Raw genomic sequence first — 16,621 nt, 5'->3', positions numbered from 1 at the left:
AGGTATGTCTTCCTTGGATCTACACCTGCAGGCGTATGTGCACAGTCAGAGCTCTTCAATCCAATGCATAACGGTCACTAACCATCGAGAGTGTGAGTCATGAAGATGAGTTTGTTATATTAATAAGCACTAAAATTTATTGAATACTTACTCTATGTTAGGTGCTGTTACAAGCGCCTCACATCGATTTACTCATGTAATCCTCAAAATAATCCTATGAAGTAGATACCAATGTTATCTCATTTTAAAATATAACAAAAATGGGCCTTTCCCAAGGTCTCACAGCTCCTGAGTGGTGGGGCAAGCTTTGAAACCCTGCAGACTGGCTCCAGAGACTTAGCTCTAAACCACACAGTACTTCCACCTGTGGCCCACCCACAAATGGCTCAAGAGTCAGTCTAGATTAAGAGTCAATTGGGAGAGACGAACTCTTTAAAGGGCAAGTGGGCTGGGCACGGTGGCTCACACCTGTAATCCCAGCACTCTGGGAAGCTGAGGCAGGTGGATCATAAGTACAGGAGTTTAAGACTGGCCTGGCCAATACGGTGAAACCTTGTACTAAAAATACAAAAATTAGTATGGTAGAGCATGCCTCCCAGCTACTCGGGAAGCTGAGGCAGGGGAATTGCTTGAACTGGGACATGGTAGATGGAGGTTGCAGTGAGTGAAGGTCGTGCCACTATATTCTAGCCTGGGCTACAGAGCAAGCCTCCATCTCAATAATAATAAAAAAAAAAAGAAGGTGGACAAGTGAAATAGACGTCCAATGAGAAGAACAGCTGAGAGTGAGGCAAGAGAACAAGACAGGAGGAACACCTGAGCATCCCTGAGGTTGGTGAGTTTGCTCCAGAGCAGTTGGGAAGTATGTCTAGCTACCCATCAGGAAAGATAAACATAATAAATACTCCGAACAGAGAAAACAAAGGGTGGTTTCAGATAAGAGTTCCAAAAACTGTAACTCTAAGGCATTTGACATGGATTCCACATCTGAATTGTGTTCCTATTTTGGAATCTTGAAACGAAAAGGTGAGCCTGAAGACACATGTGGCATAAAAAGTAAGATCATGCTGGAGCCACTGCCAATAAAAGCAACATCCAGAAGCCAGGCATAACAAAATAATAATGTTAGGGTAAATTTCAACTGGTGTAATAAACAGAACACAACTAATTAATTCCCTTGAACTACTCCATGTTCCATAAAACATCAGCAGTGACCAGTTACCATCTTAGTCACATTTGCCTTGACCACATGACCATTAACAAACTCCCAAGGGCAGATTCTCAAAACCCAAAACAGATTTGGGATGAAGCTGCTTCTCACAAGTAAAACTCCATGTGGTACATGTCTGGGGCAGTGGCAGAAGGGATTAATTCATTTATGTCCTAGACAGTAGGTGTGCTCTAACATGAATTTTTTGTGTGTGATTTGTTTTTTCTTCTTTGGTTTTTTCCTGAGATGGAGTCTTGCTTTGTCACCCAGGCTGGAGTGCAGTGGCACAATCTCAGCTCACTGCAACCTCCGCCTCCTGGGTTCAAGCACTTCTCCTGCCTCAGCCTCCCAAGTAGCTGGGATTACAGGTGCACACCACTGAGCCCAGCTAATTTTTTTGTATTTTTAGTAGAGATGGGGTTTCATCATGTTGGCCAGGCTGGTCTTGAACTCCTGGTTTCAAGTGACCCACCGCCTTGGCCTCTCAAAGTGCTGGGATTACAGGTGTGAGCCACCATGCCGAGCCCCTAACATTAATATTTTTAATTGTTTTTAATAAGCTATATTTAAATGTGGCATTCTTAGCAGATATTATTAATATTTCACATAAATGAAAAGGACCTTCATGTACTAGGGCTATTTTTCCAGGCTGGAGGAGGCAGCCACAGCAGAGAGACCAATACCCAGTATCAATAACACCAACTGAAAAAAGTCGAGTAAAGGTGAACATCCTGTTAACCAAGGCCCTGAGTAACTAGCTTAATAGACCTGGGTTTGTGCCAACTCTCATTCTCTTTAGACTGACTACTTTTTTATTAGTCCAACAATCAATCACCTTAGGAGAAGTGTGGTTGCTTAAGCACTTTCAACTGTTTTCCTGCCTCCAAAAATTAATAAACACACAGAAAAACAGAATATTTTAAAACTGAAAAAATGCAAACCATGTTTAGATATCTGCTTAAAGAAAGCAATATTTGTTTTTTCACAATATCCAAATCATAATTTTTAAGATGAAGTATTATCCAGATGGTTTTCCAAAAGAATTTCAGGAAAAAAAAAATCATGTGTGTGCTCTGTCACAAACACAATCAGCACAGCCAGACTTTTAACACACATTGTTCTACTGTCGGGACTAATTTACTAATATAACAGTGCTAAAACTCTCACATACCCACTATAGAGGAGATAAGGTAGAGTCAGTAATATGACTTAATTCATGGTTCCTTTATATTCAAAATGGTAAACTGTTCACTGTTAACACGTACAGTATTTTATTTTTTTTTAGATAGAGTCTTGCTCTGCCACCCACGCTGGAGTGCAGTGGCATGATCTAGGCTCACTGCAACCTCTGCCTCCTGGGTTCAAGCAATTCTTGTGCCTCAGCCTCCTGAGTAGCTGGAATTACAGGAATGCGACACCATGCCTGGCTAAATTTTGTATTTTTAGTAGAGATGGGGTTTCACCATGTTAGACAGGCTGGTCTCGAACTCCCAACCTTAGGCGATCTGCCCGCATCACCTCAGGCTCCCAAAATGCTCGGATTACAAGCATGAGCCACCACACCCCACCAACACATACAGTTTTTTTTTATTTTTATTTTTATTTTTTGCTTTTGAGACAGAGTCTAGCTCTGTTGCCCAGGGTGGAGTGCAGTGGCACAATCTTGGCTCACTGCAACCTCTGCCTCCCAGGTTCAAGAGATTCTCCTGCCTTAGCCTCCCGAGTAGCTGCAATTACAGGTGCCTGTCACCACATCCAGCTAATTCTTTTTTTGTATTTTCAGTAGAGATAGGGTTTTGCTGTGTTAGCCAGGCTGGTCTCAAACTCTTAACCTCGTGACCACCAGCCTCGGCCTCCCAAAGTGCTAGGATTACAAGCATGAACCACTACGCCCAGCCTATTCTTTTTATATGGGCTAAATATCTCTTCATCAGTACTCCTCTACTCTATAACAAATGTGAACTAGAAAAGCTTGGGTTTTAAGAGCCTTATTAGGAAGACTACATGGGGAAAAACCACCTAAACGCATTAATTTACTGGGAGCGCTTCTGAAGTATCCATCCATATAATAGTCACACATCTTCATTAGCCAATATGCTTGAGTTTTATGTCGCTAAATATGTAACGTAAAAGTAGTAACTATACGTTCAGAATAAATTTTAACCACTGTCCAAATTAGTAAGATTTTACCATACCACCATCTGAGACAACTAATCAATTCAGTAAAGATAGGTTATATGTTGGTGACTGAAATCTGCAAAGGTGAGAAATTTAGGTTATACATTATTTAGGTTTACTGACTTTCCATTTTGTTAACATCCATTACTAAATTTTCCTTTTCCTCCCCTCATCATACCATCTTCCAGAAACCCTCCTACATTGGCTCAGACTCAGGCTACAGAGAAAAGTGACCTGACAAATCCATCCTACTAATGGGCTTATGCCCTCATGTATTACCTGCCAAGAGTAGTAAAAAGAAAGCCCAAATATTAACTAAAATGATTACTCAATAACAAGGGAATTTTAGGCACTGTTCCAGAAAATATTTTGAGGTTAGATAAACCTTTCCCCAACCCTTCCTTTTTTATTTAAATATTGGACATAAGAAAAGGATTTACATACATAAACAGCTTAACAAATAATTATAAAGTAAACCACCACCCACTTCAAGAATTAAAACACAGAAGGCAATTTTGCTGCACTTCACAAATCAACTCATTTGGGGCAATTCTTTATTTTTTAGAGAAAGTTAAATAGTTGCTTTCTGCCTAAAATATCTGGAAAAACAAATTATTACATATACATTTCATAAAATATTTATGATCTGCACAATAAAATTATTTATATAAAAAACTTAAGACCTCAAAATCTTAATAAAATGAAGGCCACATCACTGTGCCCACACACGGCTGCCATAACAGTGCACTGCCCATGGTAGGAACTCAATGAATGCCTATTATTAGAAGGGATGTATTTCTGTTTCTACCATTTTTGCCACTAGAGAGAAAAATTCAGGATAATGATCTTATGTTTAATAAGTGTCAAAAGTAAAACAAAACTATTAATAGATAAGGTGGTACCTGAGATGCATGTCAAAAGGACATGCGGCAATATACCCTGCAGGACTGGGCTATTTCCTACAATTTTAAAAGGCAGTTTTCTGCAATAGCACACTGCTGTTTTAATTCACAGCCACAGGTGATCTGTAATCAACATCAGTTACCGGCATATGACTATTAAGGCTTCGAAGTTAATCTGTATTTTACTTCAAGTAAAAATAATATTAACTCTAGTGAGGTCACTTAGAATTAATCGAGTGTCCAATTCATTCTACATATTGTTCACATTAAAAAGACAAAGAGTTTAATTTCAAAAGGCTGCTCATATTTTGAAGAGCACATCAATCAGGGAACCGCATCATTTATTAATGAGCCAAATCTAGTTCACGGCTTGTGATACTTGTTTCTGGGCTGTTAGACACTACAGCTTAATATGTGCACACACAACTCCCTGTAGTTTATACCATACTGAAATGGCAGTGTGCAAAGCTGCAGGGTTTCGATTGTTCATTTTTAATACACTACATCCAAATATTTCCATCCTGTGTGCATTCGACCACTACCAGTCCTTTGAGTGGTTACATTCTGTTCACACTTGAGTGCCTGCATCTTAAGTGATCCTTGCCATTAGTTCAGGAAGAGTGACTGTCAGAAACAGAATGAACTTTCCCAGGATCTATTTACCTACTTGATTTGGGGGCAATTCTTAAAAGTCATCCCTGTGATGTTAAGATTTAGTGATGAATATACATGTATTTTTAATTATAAATATATTTTGCATTTAAATAGGATTGACTCTCACAAAATTCATAATTCAATTTGACACCTGTCAACATAAATCAGATCTTTGATGTTACTTAAATGTTGCCATTCCTTTTAATTTTTAGAGTGGGGGTGAAGGCTGAATGTGTGAAATTAAAATGAAAAAAAGTTTATTTGTCAAGTGAGAATACCTTATTCTAATATACGGGAAAAAGAACACACAGCTATCAAGTAAAACAAGGCTGTGATATATCATTTCTTTTAAAAATTCTCAAAAATAAATTTGTAAATTTTTAGGTTAAATTTTTCCCACTTAACCACATTTTATGTTTTCCCTAAACATAAAAAATTATATAAGATGCTTAAGACAAATAAGTAAGATTATAGCTATTCTCAACACAATAAGTTATTAGGGTTCAGTTAAGAATCTGATTTATAATACCTAACCCAGTACAACTTACCAGAATATACATTTATGAATTAAGAATTAGCCAATAAATGAAAATATATTTTAGTTCTATTTCTCACACTGACAGCTCAAAGTCACTTTGCCTTAATTTCACCAACTTTAGGCTGGGTACTATGGAAAAAAATGGTAGTATAGCAAATTAGCAAAATAAAACATTCTTTTTTTATGCCACAGATTATGGTCAAACAGCTAACTATTTAAGAAAACCTTATATATTTTTTCCTATCATCATGGAAACTTTTATATTTGGCAAAACAGATGCTCATTAAATTCTACAAAGCAAAACTAAATTTTAAAACACATAATTTGGAAAAATAAAGATGTTTCTGGATCCAATGGCTAATTGTTTAAAGTTCAAACACCTGACATGAGCTGGTTCCTCCCCAAAAGGCAGCCAGATTCCTGCTTAAGAATTCCTAGGCTGAATACAGTGGCTCACTCCTGTAATTCCAGCACTTTGGGAAGACAAAGCAGAAGGATCGCTTGAGGCCAGGAGTTTGAGATCACCCTGGGCAACACAGTGAGACCTATCTCTATAAAAAAATTTTTTTTAATTAGCCAGGCATGGTGTCCCCTTCCCTGTAGTCCCAGCTATTCAGGAGACTGAGGCAGGAGGATTGTTTGAGCTCAAGAGTTTGAGTCTACAATAAGCCAGAATCAAACCACTGCACTCCAGCCTAGTGACAGAGTGAGACCCCAACTCTTAAAACACACAAAAAATGTTTCTGCCTTCAAATGTTCCAAGAGTGATAGTTAAGCAGTTGCCTCTTTCCTAGAAATACATAGACTTTTAAGACACTAATTTTGCTACTCCAAGATCAAACAAAGCATTCTACTAAAAACCTAGAGAGTAGATGACAAAGAATGGGTGTGGAGGAGAACGATGCTAGGAAAACACGTCTATGCATGAAAGATCCCCCCGCCCTGAGTTGTTCTGCTTCCAATTCCCTCTTCCCTGACCCAGTACTCTCCTGGATCCCTCTGCTTTTGTCATTACCAAAATGATAATGTGGGGCTGTGAGTACACATAAAAGCACTTCTTCCTCTGCCCTTCCCCCAGAGCTGCACAGGCACACACATAGTGTAGTGTGGAGGCAGTCATAGACAGCCTTTCTTGTGGGTCAGAATGCCAGGTTCAAAAACAAGAAGGGCATCTGTGAGGCTAGAAAGGCACCTGCTCAGTCCCTTGGACCGTCAGAGGAGCAGAATGAAAGCGTTCTATCTGAAGACTTGTCATCTATACCAGTGTGGAAAGACTGCCAGATGTGGTAACAGCAGAGGGTACACATTGTTCCTTCAAGCCTTCTTGGCCCCAAAGACACCACCTATCTATGAATGGTCAGCTGGAATCAAGAGGTGTCACTAGTCACTTGGATATCAAGTTTTTCTTCCTGTGATAGGAGTGTTGAGGCAAGAGAGTTGAGTAACCACTCACTTCCTTCCTAGTGATACTCCTGGTACCCACTCCTCCAACTCCCTATCAGGGCTACACAACAGACTGACACACACCAAACCTTCTCCAGCCATCTCTCAAGCCCCACGATTGATGTTTGCTTGGTATAGGGCAGGTGGAGAGTTGCATAGCTAACCTAAAGCTGGTTCTGTTTCAGAGGACAGTGCTAGAACACTGCTTTAGAAGCTTTTATTTGATGCAATTTTAATAGTATAGACAGTAAATGCAAATATAAAATATGTATACTTGTTTATCAAGATTATTCTGAAAATGCTTATTTAGCTAAGGCAAGATTGGGAAGTTTTTGTCTGTTTCCATATTTGAGCTCATATCTCAAGGACCTTAACTCCGTGGTCTTTTAACTTTTTTTTATGCAAGCACTCACTAAAAGAATTTTGAAAAACAATGCACCTTTGTGCTTGTTTCAAAATGAAATCTATAATTTTTCATCAGAAGTTTAAATAGTACCAAAGGATATAATTTGAAGTATAAATATTGACATTAAAAAAAGAACCATTTCATGACTCCCTTAAATGTATCCAATGTAATAAAATGCCATATCAATTTGTTGTGTCATCCACTTTAAAAATATATGAAATGAGTTGTTTAGCAGTTAATAAATTTCATCACATTATTTTTTTCTTTGTATTTGCATTTCAATTCTACTTCACCTACAAAATTTAGTATGCTTTGTGTTTGAAAGTTGATATGGTTTGACTGTGTCCCCACTCAAATCTCATCTTGATTTGTAATCCCCACAATCCCCACATCATCATGGGAAGGAGCCAGTGAGAGGTAACTGAATCATGAGGGTGGTTCCCCCATGCTGTTCTCGTGATAGTGAGTTCTCACGAGATCTGATGGTTTTGTAAGCATCTGCCACTTCCCCTGTTGGCACTCGTTTTCTCTCCTGCCGCCCTGTGAAGAGGTGCCTTCTGCCATAATTCTAAGTTTCCTGAAGCCACCCCAGCCAAGTGGAACTGTGAGTCTTTTAAATATCTTTTCTTTGTAAATTTCCCAGTCTCAGGTATTTCTTCATAGCAGTGTGAGAGTGGACTAATATAAAAAGTTTTTATTATCACCTTAACATGCTTCTCTATGACAAAATATAGAAATAAAATGTTTACTTTCCATGACCATACATAAAGCTCTAAGTGTTAAAAATTTCTAAGTTATTAAAATTAATAGCAGTATATTATTAGTTTACCATACTAATGTTGATAAAGTAATTATTAAATATAAAAAGTAAACTTGTATTGGAAAGCAATTTTTTTTTTTTTTTGAGACAGAGTCTCACTCTGCTTCCGAGGCTGGAGTGCAATGGAATGATCTCAGGTCACTGCGACCTTTGCCTTCTGGGTTCAAGTGATTCTCCTGCCTCAGCGTCCTGAGTAGCTGTGACTACAGATGCCCACTACCACACTCAGCTAATTTTTTGTATTTTTAGTAGAGATGGGGTTTCACCATGTTAGCCAGGCCGGTCTTGAACTCCTGACCTCAAGTGATTCACCCACTTCAGCCTCCCAAAGTGTTCAGATTACAGGCATGAGCCACTACGCCCTGCCAGAAAGCAGTTTTTAATGAGGTAAACAGGGGTGGTTTTATTTCCCTAATGATTACATGTATCAAATCCATTTAGGAATATTATTTTTTGCTAGAATGAAACAGTTTAGCAACAAGCCTATTCCTATTTTTATTTTGATTTTCAATGCTGTGAAACCATGTTCACAAAAATAAGTGGAGGTATACGTAATGTATTCTGTTATAAAGGCATCACCATATCTCAAAGAGCTTCTAAGGAGTTGAATATCTAACAGTAATATATTATCCAAAATTATTCTGAATGTTCTATCAAGTGACAAATCCACTGGGTCCTCCTTTAATTTTGTTGTAAGTCAAAATGAGAACATGATTTAGAAAAGGATATGTCACTTGATAATTAGAGTCATTTACCCTTCCAACCAACCCCTTATGTCCTCTAGTCATACTTCTTCATGACTGTCCATAAAAATACACAGATCTCATTTCTCTGGGTCTTCATTTCTAAAGGCTCTCATGTACATAAAACTTATATTAAAGTTGTACACTTTTATCTTGTTAATCTTTTGTTATAGGTACCTCAGCCACGAACCTAGTGATAGTGAGGAAAAGTTATTACTTTTTCTCCCCTACACAATCCACTCTAGGAGTTGTATACGCCAGCCTGACATCTATTGCCTTAATTCACCTGTCTTTTAAAATCCTCTTTCACAAAAGCATCATGGATTGTCTCTAGCCATAAGCAAATTATCCTCCTGAACCTTATAACTCTTTCAGTGCTCCAGGCAGGACATACCTATGCCACTTGGTATGTCCTGCCTGCACTCCAACACATCTTTTGCTTCTCTAGTCTTGCAAAGCAGTTGGTTAAGTATACAAGGTTGAAAGTCATACAAACCTAGCTTTCTTTCCTTTTTTTTTTTTTTGTTCTTTTTTTTTTTGAGACAGAGTCTGGCACTGTCGCCCAGGCTGGAGTGCAATAGCACGATCTCGGCTCACTGCAACATCCACCTCCCGGGTTCATGCGATTCTCCTGCCTCAGCATCCTGAGAAGCTGGAATTATAGGCGCACACTACCACAACTGGTTACTTTTTTTTGTATTTTTAGTAGAGACGGTGTTTCACTATGTTGGCGAGACTGGCCTTGAACTCTAGACCTTGTGATCCGCCCCCCTCAGTCTCCCAAAGTGCTGGGATTACAGGTGTGAGCCACCGTGCCTGGCCATCAAACCTAGATTCATTTCTCTGCCAGTTTGCCCACTGTTAATTGATTCTGTGATTTTGGACAAGTTATTAAACTACTTTGGGCCACAGTTTTCTCACGTGTAAAATGGGACCACCACCAACTACTTATATAGTCCACAGCTGAATTAAAGTAGACGATTTATACAAAACCTCTGTGTTTGGGAAGTGCTAAATAACTGACTGCTGTGTTACTTGTATATGACTTCATTCCTATAGATTAGGGGTCAAGCTTTATTCAGTTTTCTGTGCTGTATAAAATAGGGTATTATGCCAAAGAGGTGCCCAGTAAATTCTTGCTGAATAAGAAGGAAAGAAAAAAAGGTGTCATTTATGGTAACTCACTAAAGCTGTGATTTTAACTTGAGTATATAATAGGCCTTTAGTTTTGCTTGCTTTTCCAATTCTCGTGGCTATGTTTGGAATGCTAAACACTCCCAAGAAGACTAAAAACATTAGCTTTTTAGAGAAAATCTAACCAGACTTACTATATATTAACAAATCTTTTACAGATGGAAAATAAGCCTAAGTTTCAAGGCAGAATAGAAAAGGATGTCAACAAACTCTTACAGCCGTGAACAAACGTACACCTGACCATATGATTTACCTAATGCTGCTTGCAGTGAACAGTTACTGCCTTTCCCCTTCTCTCTTGGCTAGGTAAGATGCCCAAAAGAACTTAAACATTTTCTTTTAAAAATGGCTTAAAGTAAAAGCAGGCTGACTCTGACTCTATAAATGAGCAGAATGTGTGGTCCTCTCAAGAATATCTGCTGAAAACAAGTTAGACTTACTGAAAAAATCACACATGGGGAAAAAAACAGAGGATGTATATTTTCAAATCATTCTCGATCTTTCACCTTTTCTATTTTCCATTTACTTTCCAAGCATGTCCTGTATTATCACAAAGACCTGGGTTAGGATCCTGGCTCTGCATTTACTGTCTGTGTAACCTCAAACAAGTACTTAATGTTTCCTAGCCTCAGTTTCCTCATCAGTAAGATGAGACTACCACCCATCTTCCTCATGGGGATACTGAAAGGGTTATGCCCAGTAATGTTATCCACTGTTTTTATGCAAGAAAATCAGCTCAAATTAGAAAGGAATTTATGGTAAATCCACAATAGGATCTCACAGATTTAAATGCACAGCTGCTAAGCCTGCCTTCCCCTCTCTTCTCAAAGCTGTGTTATTCTCACAGTGAGTCAACTCCATTCTTCTTTCTCTGCAAACTAGCTTCTCTGTTCAAAGCTGTACCTGGTACCTGGACAGTAATACAGCCCTAAAAGCTTGGTTGTCCCCAGCTAAGTGACTCATCTTCTGGACTCCAAGTCATTTTCTTTGGAGAAGGAATCTGGGCAGTTTCCTCAGAGGCCCTATTCTTATCCCAGGAAAGAAGGGAGGAGAAAGGTCACTGTTACAGAGGGCTATTCCTGCACCCCTTTTAAACTCCTGCTCCAGAGACCAGTACAGTGCAGTGTTCCAAGCGCAAAGCAGGGAACCTGATCCACAAGTGGAAGCAGTTTTTCTTTTTGTTTGTTTTTGTTTTTGTTTTTGAGATGGAGTCTCACTCACTCTGTTGTTTCCGCTGGAGTGCATTGGTGTGATCTCGGCTTGCAACCTTTGCCTCCTGGGTTCAAGCCATTCTTGAAGCTCAGTCTCCCAAGTAGCTGGGACTACAACAGACATACACCAACCCCACCCAGCTAATTTTTGTATTTTTAGTAGAGACAAGGTTTCTTCATGTTCACCAGGCTGGTCTTAAACTCCTGACCTCACGTGATTGCCCACCTTGGCCTCCCAAAGTGCTGGATGGCAGGCATGAGCCACTGCACCAGGCTGGAAGTAGTTCCTTTCTTCTTTGCCTCACCTGTCTCACCCTATACTTACCAAACTAACCCTGAACTCTCAGATCTCCAATATATTTAATATTGATATCAATAAGTAAACCAAACAGAGCCATAAAAAAATGAATCCCGGAGTTCTCAAAGTTCGAAGAAAATACTGGCATAGAAACCACCACCTCAGAACCATGAATTCTGGCAGTAAAGCAAAGGTGTGGAATCCTAGGACCCCATCTACTCAGAATATCTATCCCCAAAACAGAACCCCAAACTGCTGACAGACACATCCTCCTGCCCATACCTGTGAAGAAGAGGAGAGGTAAGGAAACAGGAATTTGCCTAACCAGTTAGTAAAATCAAGAACTGCAACGACAAACAACTGCCAAGGTAGAGCCAGTTCCACTGCTGACTTCTAAAAGTATAAGGAGGTTCAAGAAAGGACCAGTCTAAGGTTGTGTTCACACACAATTCAAAGGCAGAGGCAAAGCTATGCAAAACCTTCCTAAGAAGGAATGTCTCCTTTTTATTTTTACCCAGAAAGACATCACTTTTTAACTAAGAGTTAACCAAAGAGGCAAAGTCTCATATTCATCTGGTCAATTTGGACTAAAAGAATAATTTTTAAACTGTATGAGGGCCAAGGTTAAAATTGATTTTATTCGATTTGTCAATAAGAGTTTCATTCAAACTTTAAGATGTTTTAAAGAATTGGCTAGAGGGTTTTCCAAACACAAAACGTACTATGTATTTCCAATGACAAAACTACATCTTATAATCTGGGAAGATCTTTTTCACAACTTTGTAAGACTTCTGAAGTGCTAAAAATCACACCCTTTAAAAAAAAACTTTCTGGAATTCCACTGTATCTATTTTTCATATTTCCAACTCTGTGGCAGGTAAGTCAGAGAGAATAAAAGAATTTTGGAAAGAAGAGAAATATTTAAAGCTTAAATACCTATTTTATAGATGAAGGGATAAAAGCTCAGAATGTTGAATGACAAGTGACAGATCACAGCCAAGGCAAACCAGGAATTCAGGGCTATTCAAATCAGGTACAACTTTTATACTCTTTTTTGTTTAAACTCCCCTACTCTGCTTCTCAATGCAACGGCTTAAATAATTAGTCAAGAGGCAATTTAAGTATCCCTCAGAGCAGAGGTTCTTACAGTGAAGAGACAGAGGGAACACAGACTTGGACCATAACTCAGTGGTCTAATTCTGATCTGTCACCTTGGAAAAGGAAAGCCACAATCACACTTTTGCCAAAACAAAGTTAACTCCACTATATTTTCAGAAATTATCTCCATAACCACCCATTTAACAACTCTGGGTCAGAATGTCTTGTTCTAACCCCTTTATATGAAAATTTATACTAATTTCTTCCTTTTTCTGACCCAGAAGGGATAAACAAAAACTTCATAATACCCGTCAAATGTGGGATAGGTGTGAAAGCTCTTTTCCCAGTTTCTACCCTCCCTTTTCCCAAACATTCCTCCATGCTGAGTGATTCTCATCCAGACATCCTCCATGTCCTAGAACTTGCTACACTTGCAAATCACTTCACTTCTTTGGGCAAAAAACACAAAGTGTCCCTACTTCATTTAATCCAAAGACTACATAATGAGGTTCCTCACAAAATGGAGCACCCTCTGGTTTGATAACCTATATGCAATCGTCTGTACTTTAATCCTGGACTTATGCCCCCCTCCTTGAAGACTCTGGTTGTGTCTGTTAGACACAGGAGAAATTCCTAACATCTGTGTTTTGTACTATTGATCTTATGTTGTTCTGTTACTTTCTCTGTAAATCACAACGATCTAGGATAAGATCAGTGTCTCATCTCTGAGCTTACTGAGAATGTCTCTATTGGAAACGTGAATGAGCACTTGTAAACTTCATGCATTCATGACAGTTATCTGTAGGGCTTTTGAAATGCACACAGTAAAAAATCAAATGAAAATAAATCTGTCTCCTACTGTCAATCCCCATTCTCTCAGAAACCCTTCCCAAAGGTCACCACTGTTACTAGTTTCTAATATATCCTGCTTACAAATATATCCGTATGCATGCTTTCCCACCTAATTTGTCTCTGTACAAATGGTAACATATTAAATACTACCAGGCCCTTCTGCTTCTCTGCCCCCATATTTATATGCTATATACTGGAGATCATTCCATATTAGCACATACAAATGTATCACATTTTTAGTCTTCCCTCTCTATATCGTGGACTGTAACTGCTGTGTTCCTATCTCTACTTTCTAACTCTGTACAAGTCTCAGCCTCTGCCTTCTCACCTGAACAGTGAGAATTACAGCATCTTTTAAAAGAGTATAATACTATCTGCAGAGCACATGGTGATGCTCGATGATTATTCCTCCTCACTTTCCTCTCCTTTGGTGGGCTCCTCATGGAGCCTGGCCTTTCTGTGGGACCGTGGAATCAGATCGACGTAAGTTCCAATCCTGCTCTCAGGTTTCTTTTAACAGAGACATGGTATTTAATGTGGGGCAGAGGCCAGGCAACACACATTACTTTATTAGGCCAGTTTCCTTCTAATGAATATTATTTAGGTATTTTCCAGTATCTGTGATGACAACAACACAGGAGTAGTTCCACCGATATTACAGGAAGCGATATATTTCATCTTCCTGGACCAACTCGGAGATTGAGGAATTACTTTTGAAATCCCTGATCCAGAGCCACAGCTTGTGTGTTCCTCATTCAACAACTTTGCTTCCCCTCTGGGAACACTTTCGGCTTTGCCTTCTCTGTTCCTATTGTCTGCTTAACATGAAAAATGTACTCAGGTAGACCTGGCAGTTAATTACTTCAAATAGGAGAAACCACCTTACATAGAAGACGGAATGATTAACCACATGAACTTTAAAATACCGTGCAATGTCATCACCGTTAATGAACACACTGGAAGAAGTTTGTTCTTTCCAATTCATAGTCATATAAAATCCCAAGAGGGCTAGAGAGCAGTAAATATCTGGGTGGGAAGGAGAGAAGGGTAGAGATGTTGGTGTAAAAAAAAATCAGAGAAGAAAAACAGCTTAAACAAATATTAGATGATTTCATTCATATAAAATACCTAAAGTAGTGAAAATTATAGAAACAAAGTAGAAAAACAATTAACAAGGGCTGAGAGGAGCAGGAAGAGGGAATCAGTGTTTAGGAGGTATAGTTTGAGTTACGAGATGAAAACACTCTAAAGATTGCTTGTACAATGATGTGAATATATTTAATACTACGGAACTTACTCTTAAAATGCTTAAGATGGTAAATATAATGTTATGGTTTTTATCACAATGGAAAAAAAAAAAGGCTTGGACTAAATGCCACTCTGAAAAGGGCCACAGAAAGAAAGACACCTCCTAACTCTGTGCTCCTGATACTGCTCCTAACAGCTGCCCTGGGGTGCTAAGATCTGTGAACAGGCAGGACAGAAGCAGTCTTTACATTGTGTGCTTGGACTGGTCCAGTTGTTCACACGTAATTTACACTGAATCTTCTAGATTTAACTGAGAGTGTCCAATTTCCTTCCCAAGCCCCCTCACTGTATTTGAATGGCCTCTCCTTACCCCTCACTGTCAAAAGCCCACAGTACCTCAATGTAATCACATATTTTGTATATGAAGTTGATGTTATTACAGCAAACGTACCTCAAACATTGACAGATGAATTTACAGTGGTCCACACTATGAATAGAAAGACATCCTCTTGGTTTAGGAGAAGGAAAATAAAGCATACCAAGCCCCTAAAAGCTCTGACAAGACACTCAGCTCATTTCAGACACATCCCCATGACAGCAACCCATCTGCCAGATGAAGAAATCAAGGCTCAGGCTGCCCAAGTGACTTTATAATATTACGAGTCTAGTACATGAATTACTGAAGCTAAGCCAGCATGTACCAGAATCTGGCTTACTGGATCACACTGACACAACCATCTCTATTCAGGTAACTTGCCTTTCCTCTGACGTCAAAAACATAGATTTAACTGCCACAAGCCACAATGAGGTTCTGCTGACTTGCACCTGACACAATGTGCCAATCAGAAGAAGTGTTCAATAAATAATTATTGCATTTTTGACATTACTATTTCTCAGCAGCCCAGAGCTATACTTCATCAAATATAGTGAAGAATAGCTCTGGGCTGTACTTCACTATATCAAAGCATTTCTCTGTCTGTTCTGCTTTGACTGCACCCACCTCAGGTCAACAACAGATACTGGTCAGCTACCCTCAGGCAAATCATTCACTATGGGGGATCAACAGCTGTGTGGCACCATCATCCCCTGGAGTTGGCCTACTGACCTACTAACTACAAAGTGCTCATGTCTGGAGTGATGGAGTGTTTGAATCAAACATAGTGGTCATCACTGAGGATGCTGCAGAAACACAGTGTGAGCCTCAGGGCAGATGGAGTCATCTGTCAAGTGGTCAATCAGCCACTCACACCAGCTCTGTCAAGGAGAGGTTCCAGGGAGGCAGCGCTCAAGCCAAATCTGTCCATCAGAAATGTTTAATTTAACACACAGAGACTTTTTCATGAAACTAATTGCCAGTACTTCAAATTCTAGGAAGTTCACATAAACATCCAGATTTTGTACTTATCTTGAAACACTGGAAGATTTGCCAACACAAGGTCCCCTCTGCTGCACAGAAACAGCTGGCTTGGTCCAAGCAGTAAGTAGCTGTCCTCTTGCACACTGTGCACAAACCATCCTCTCAGAAATCATTTTCACAAGCCTTTACACACTGTTTGCAGCCCCTTCCACAGAGCCAGAATAGGAATGCCAAAAATGTCATCTTATCTTGCTTTCCAAAAGTTCAAAGATTATGCTGCAAGTATTTGTGTGTTCAGTGGGATATTTTTAAGAACTTAAGGGCCGGGCGCGGTGGCTCAAGCCTGTAATTCCAGCACTTTGGGAGGCCGAGGCGGGTGGATCACGAGGTCAAGAGATCGAGACCATCCTGGTCAACACGGTGAAACCCCGTCTCTACTAAAAATACAAAAAATTAGCTGGGCATGGTG

At 39.4% G+C, this 16,621-nt stretch overlaps 1 protein-coding gene across 1 annotated transcript in view; it reads right to left on the bottom strand.

The window, feature by feature from the left end:
- EPB41L4A (erythrocyte membrane protein band 4.1 like 4A) overlaps window positions 1-16,621 on the bottom strand; it is a 263,329-nt gene that overhangs the window by 54,696 nt on the left and 192,012 nt on the right. The window lies entirely within an intron of this gene.

The sequence above is a fragment of the Cebus imitator genome, unplaced genomic scaffold (assembly GCF_001604975.1).
Source record: "Cebus imitator isolate Cc_AM_T3 unplaced genomic scaffold, Cebus_imitator-1.0 Scaffold46, whole genome shotgun sequence".
NCBI lineage: Eukaryota > Metazoa > Chordata > Mammalia > Primates > Cebidae > Cebus > Cebus imitator.
The sequence above is the reverse complement of the archived record's forward strand: the minus strand, read 5'-3'. Positions and strand labels throughout refer to the sequence as shown.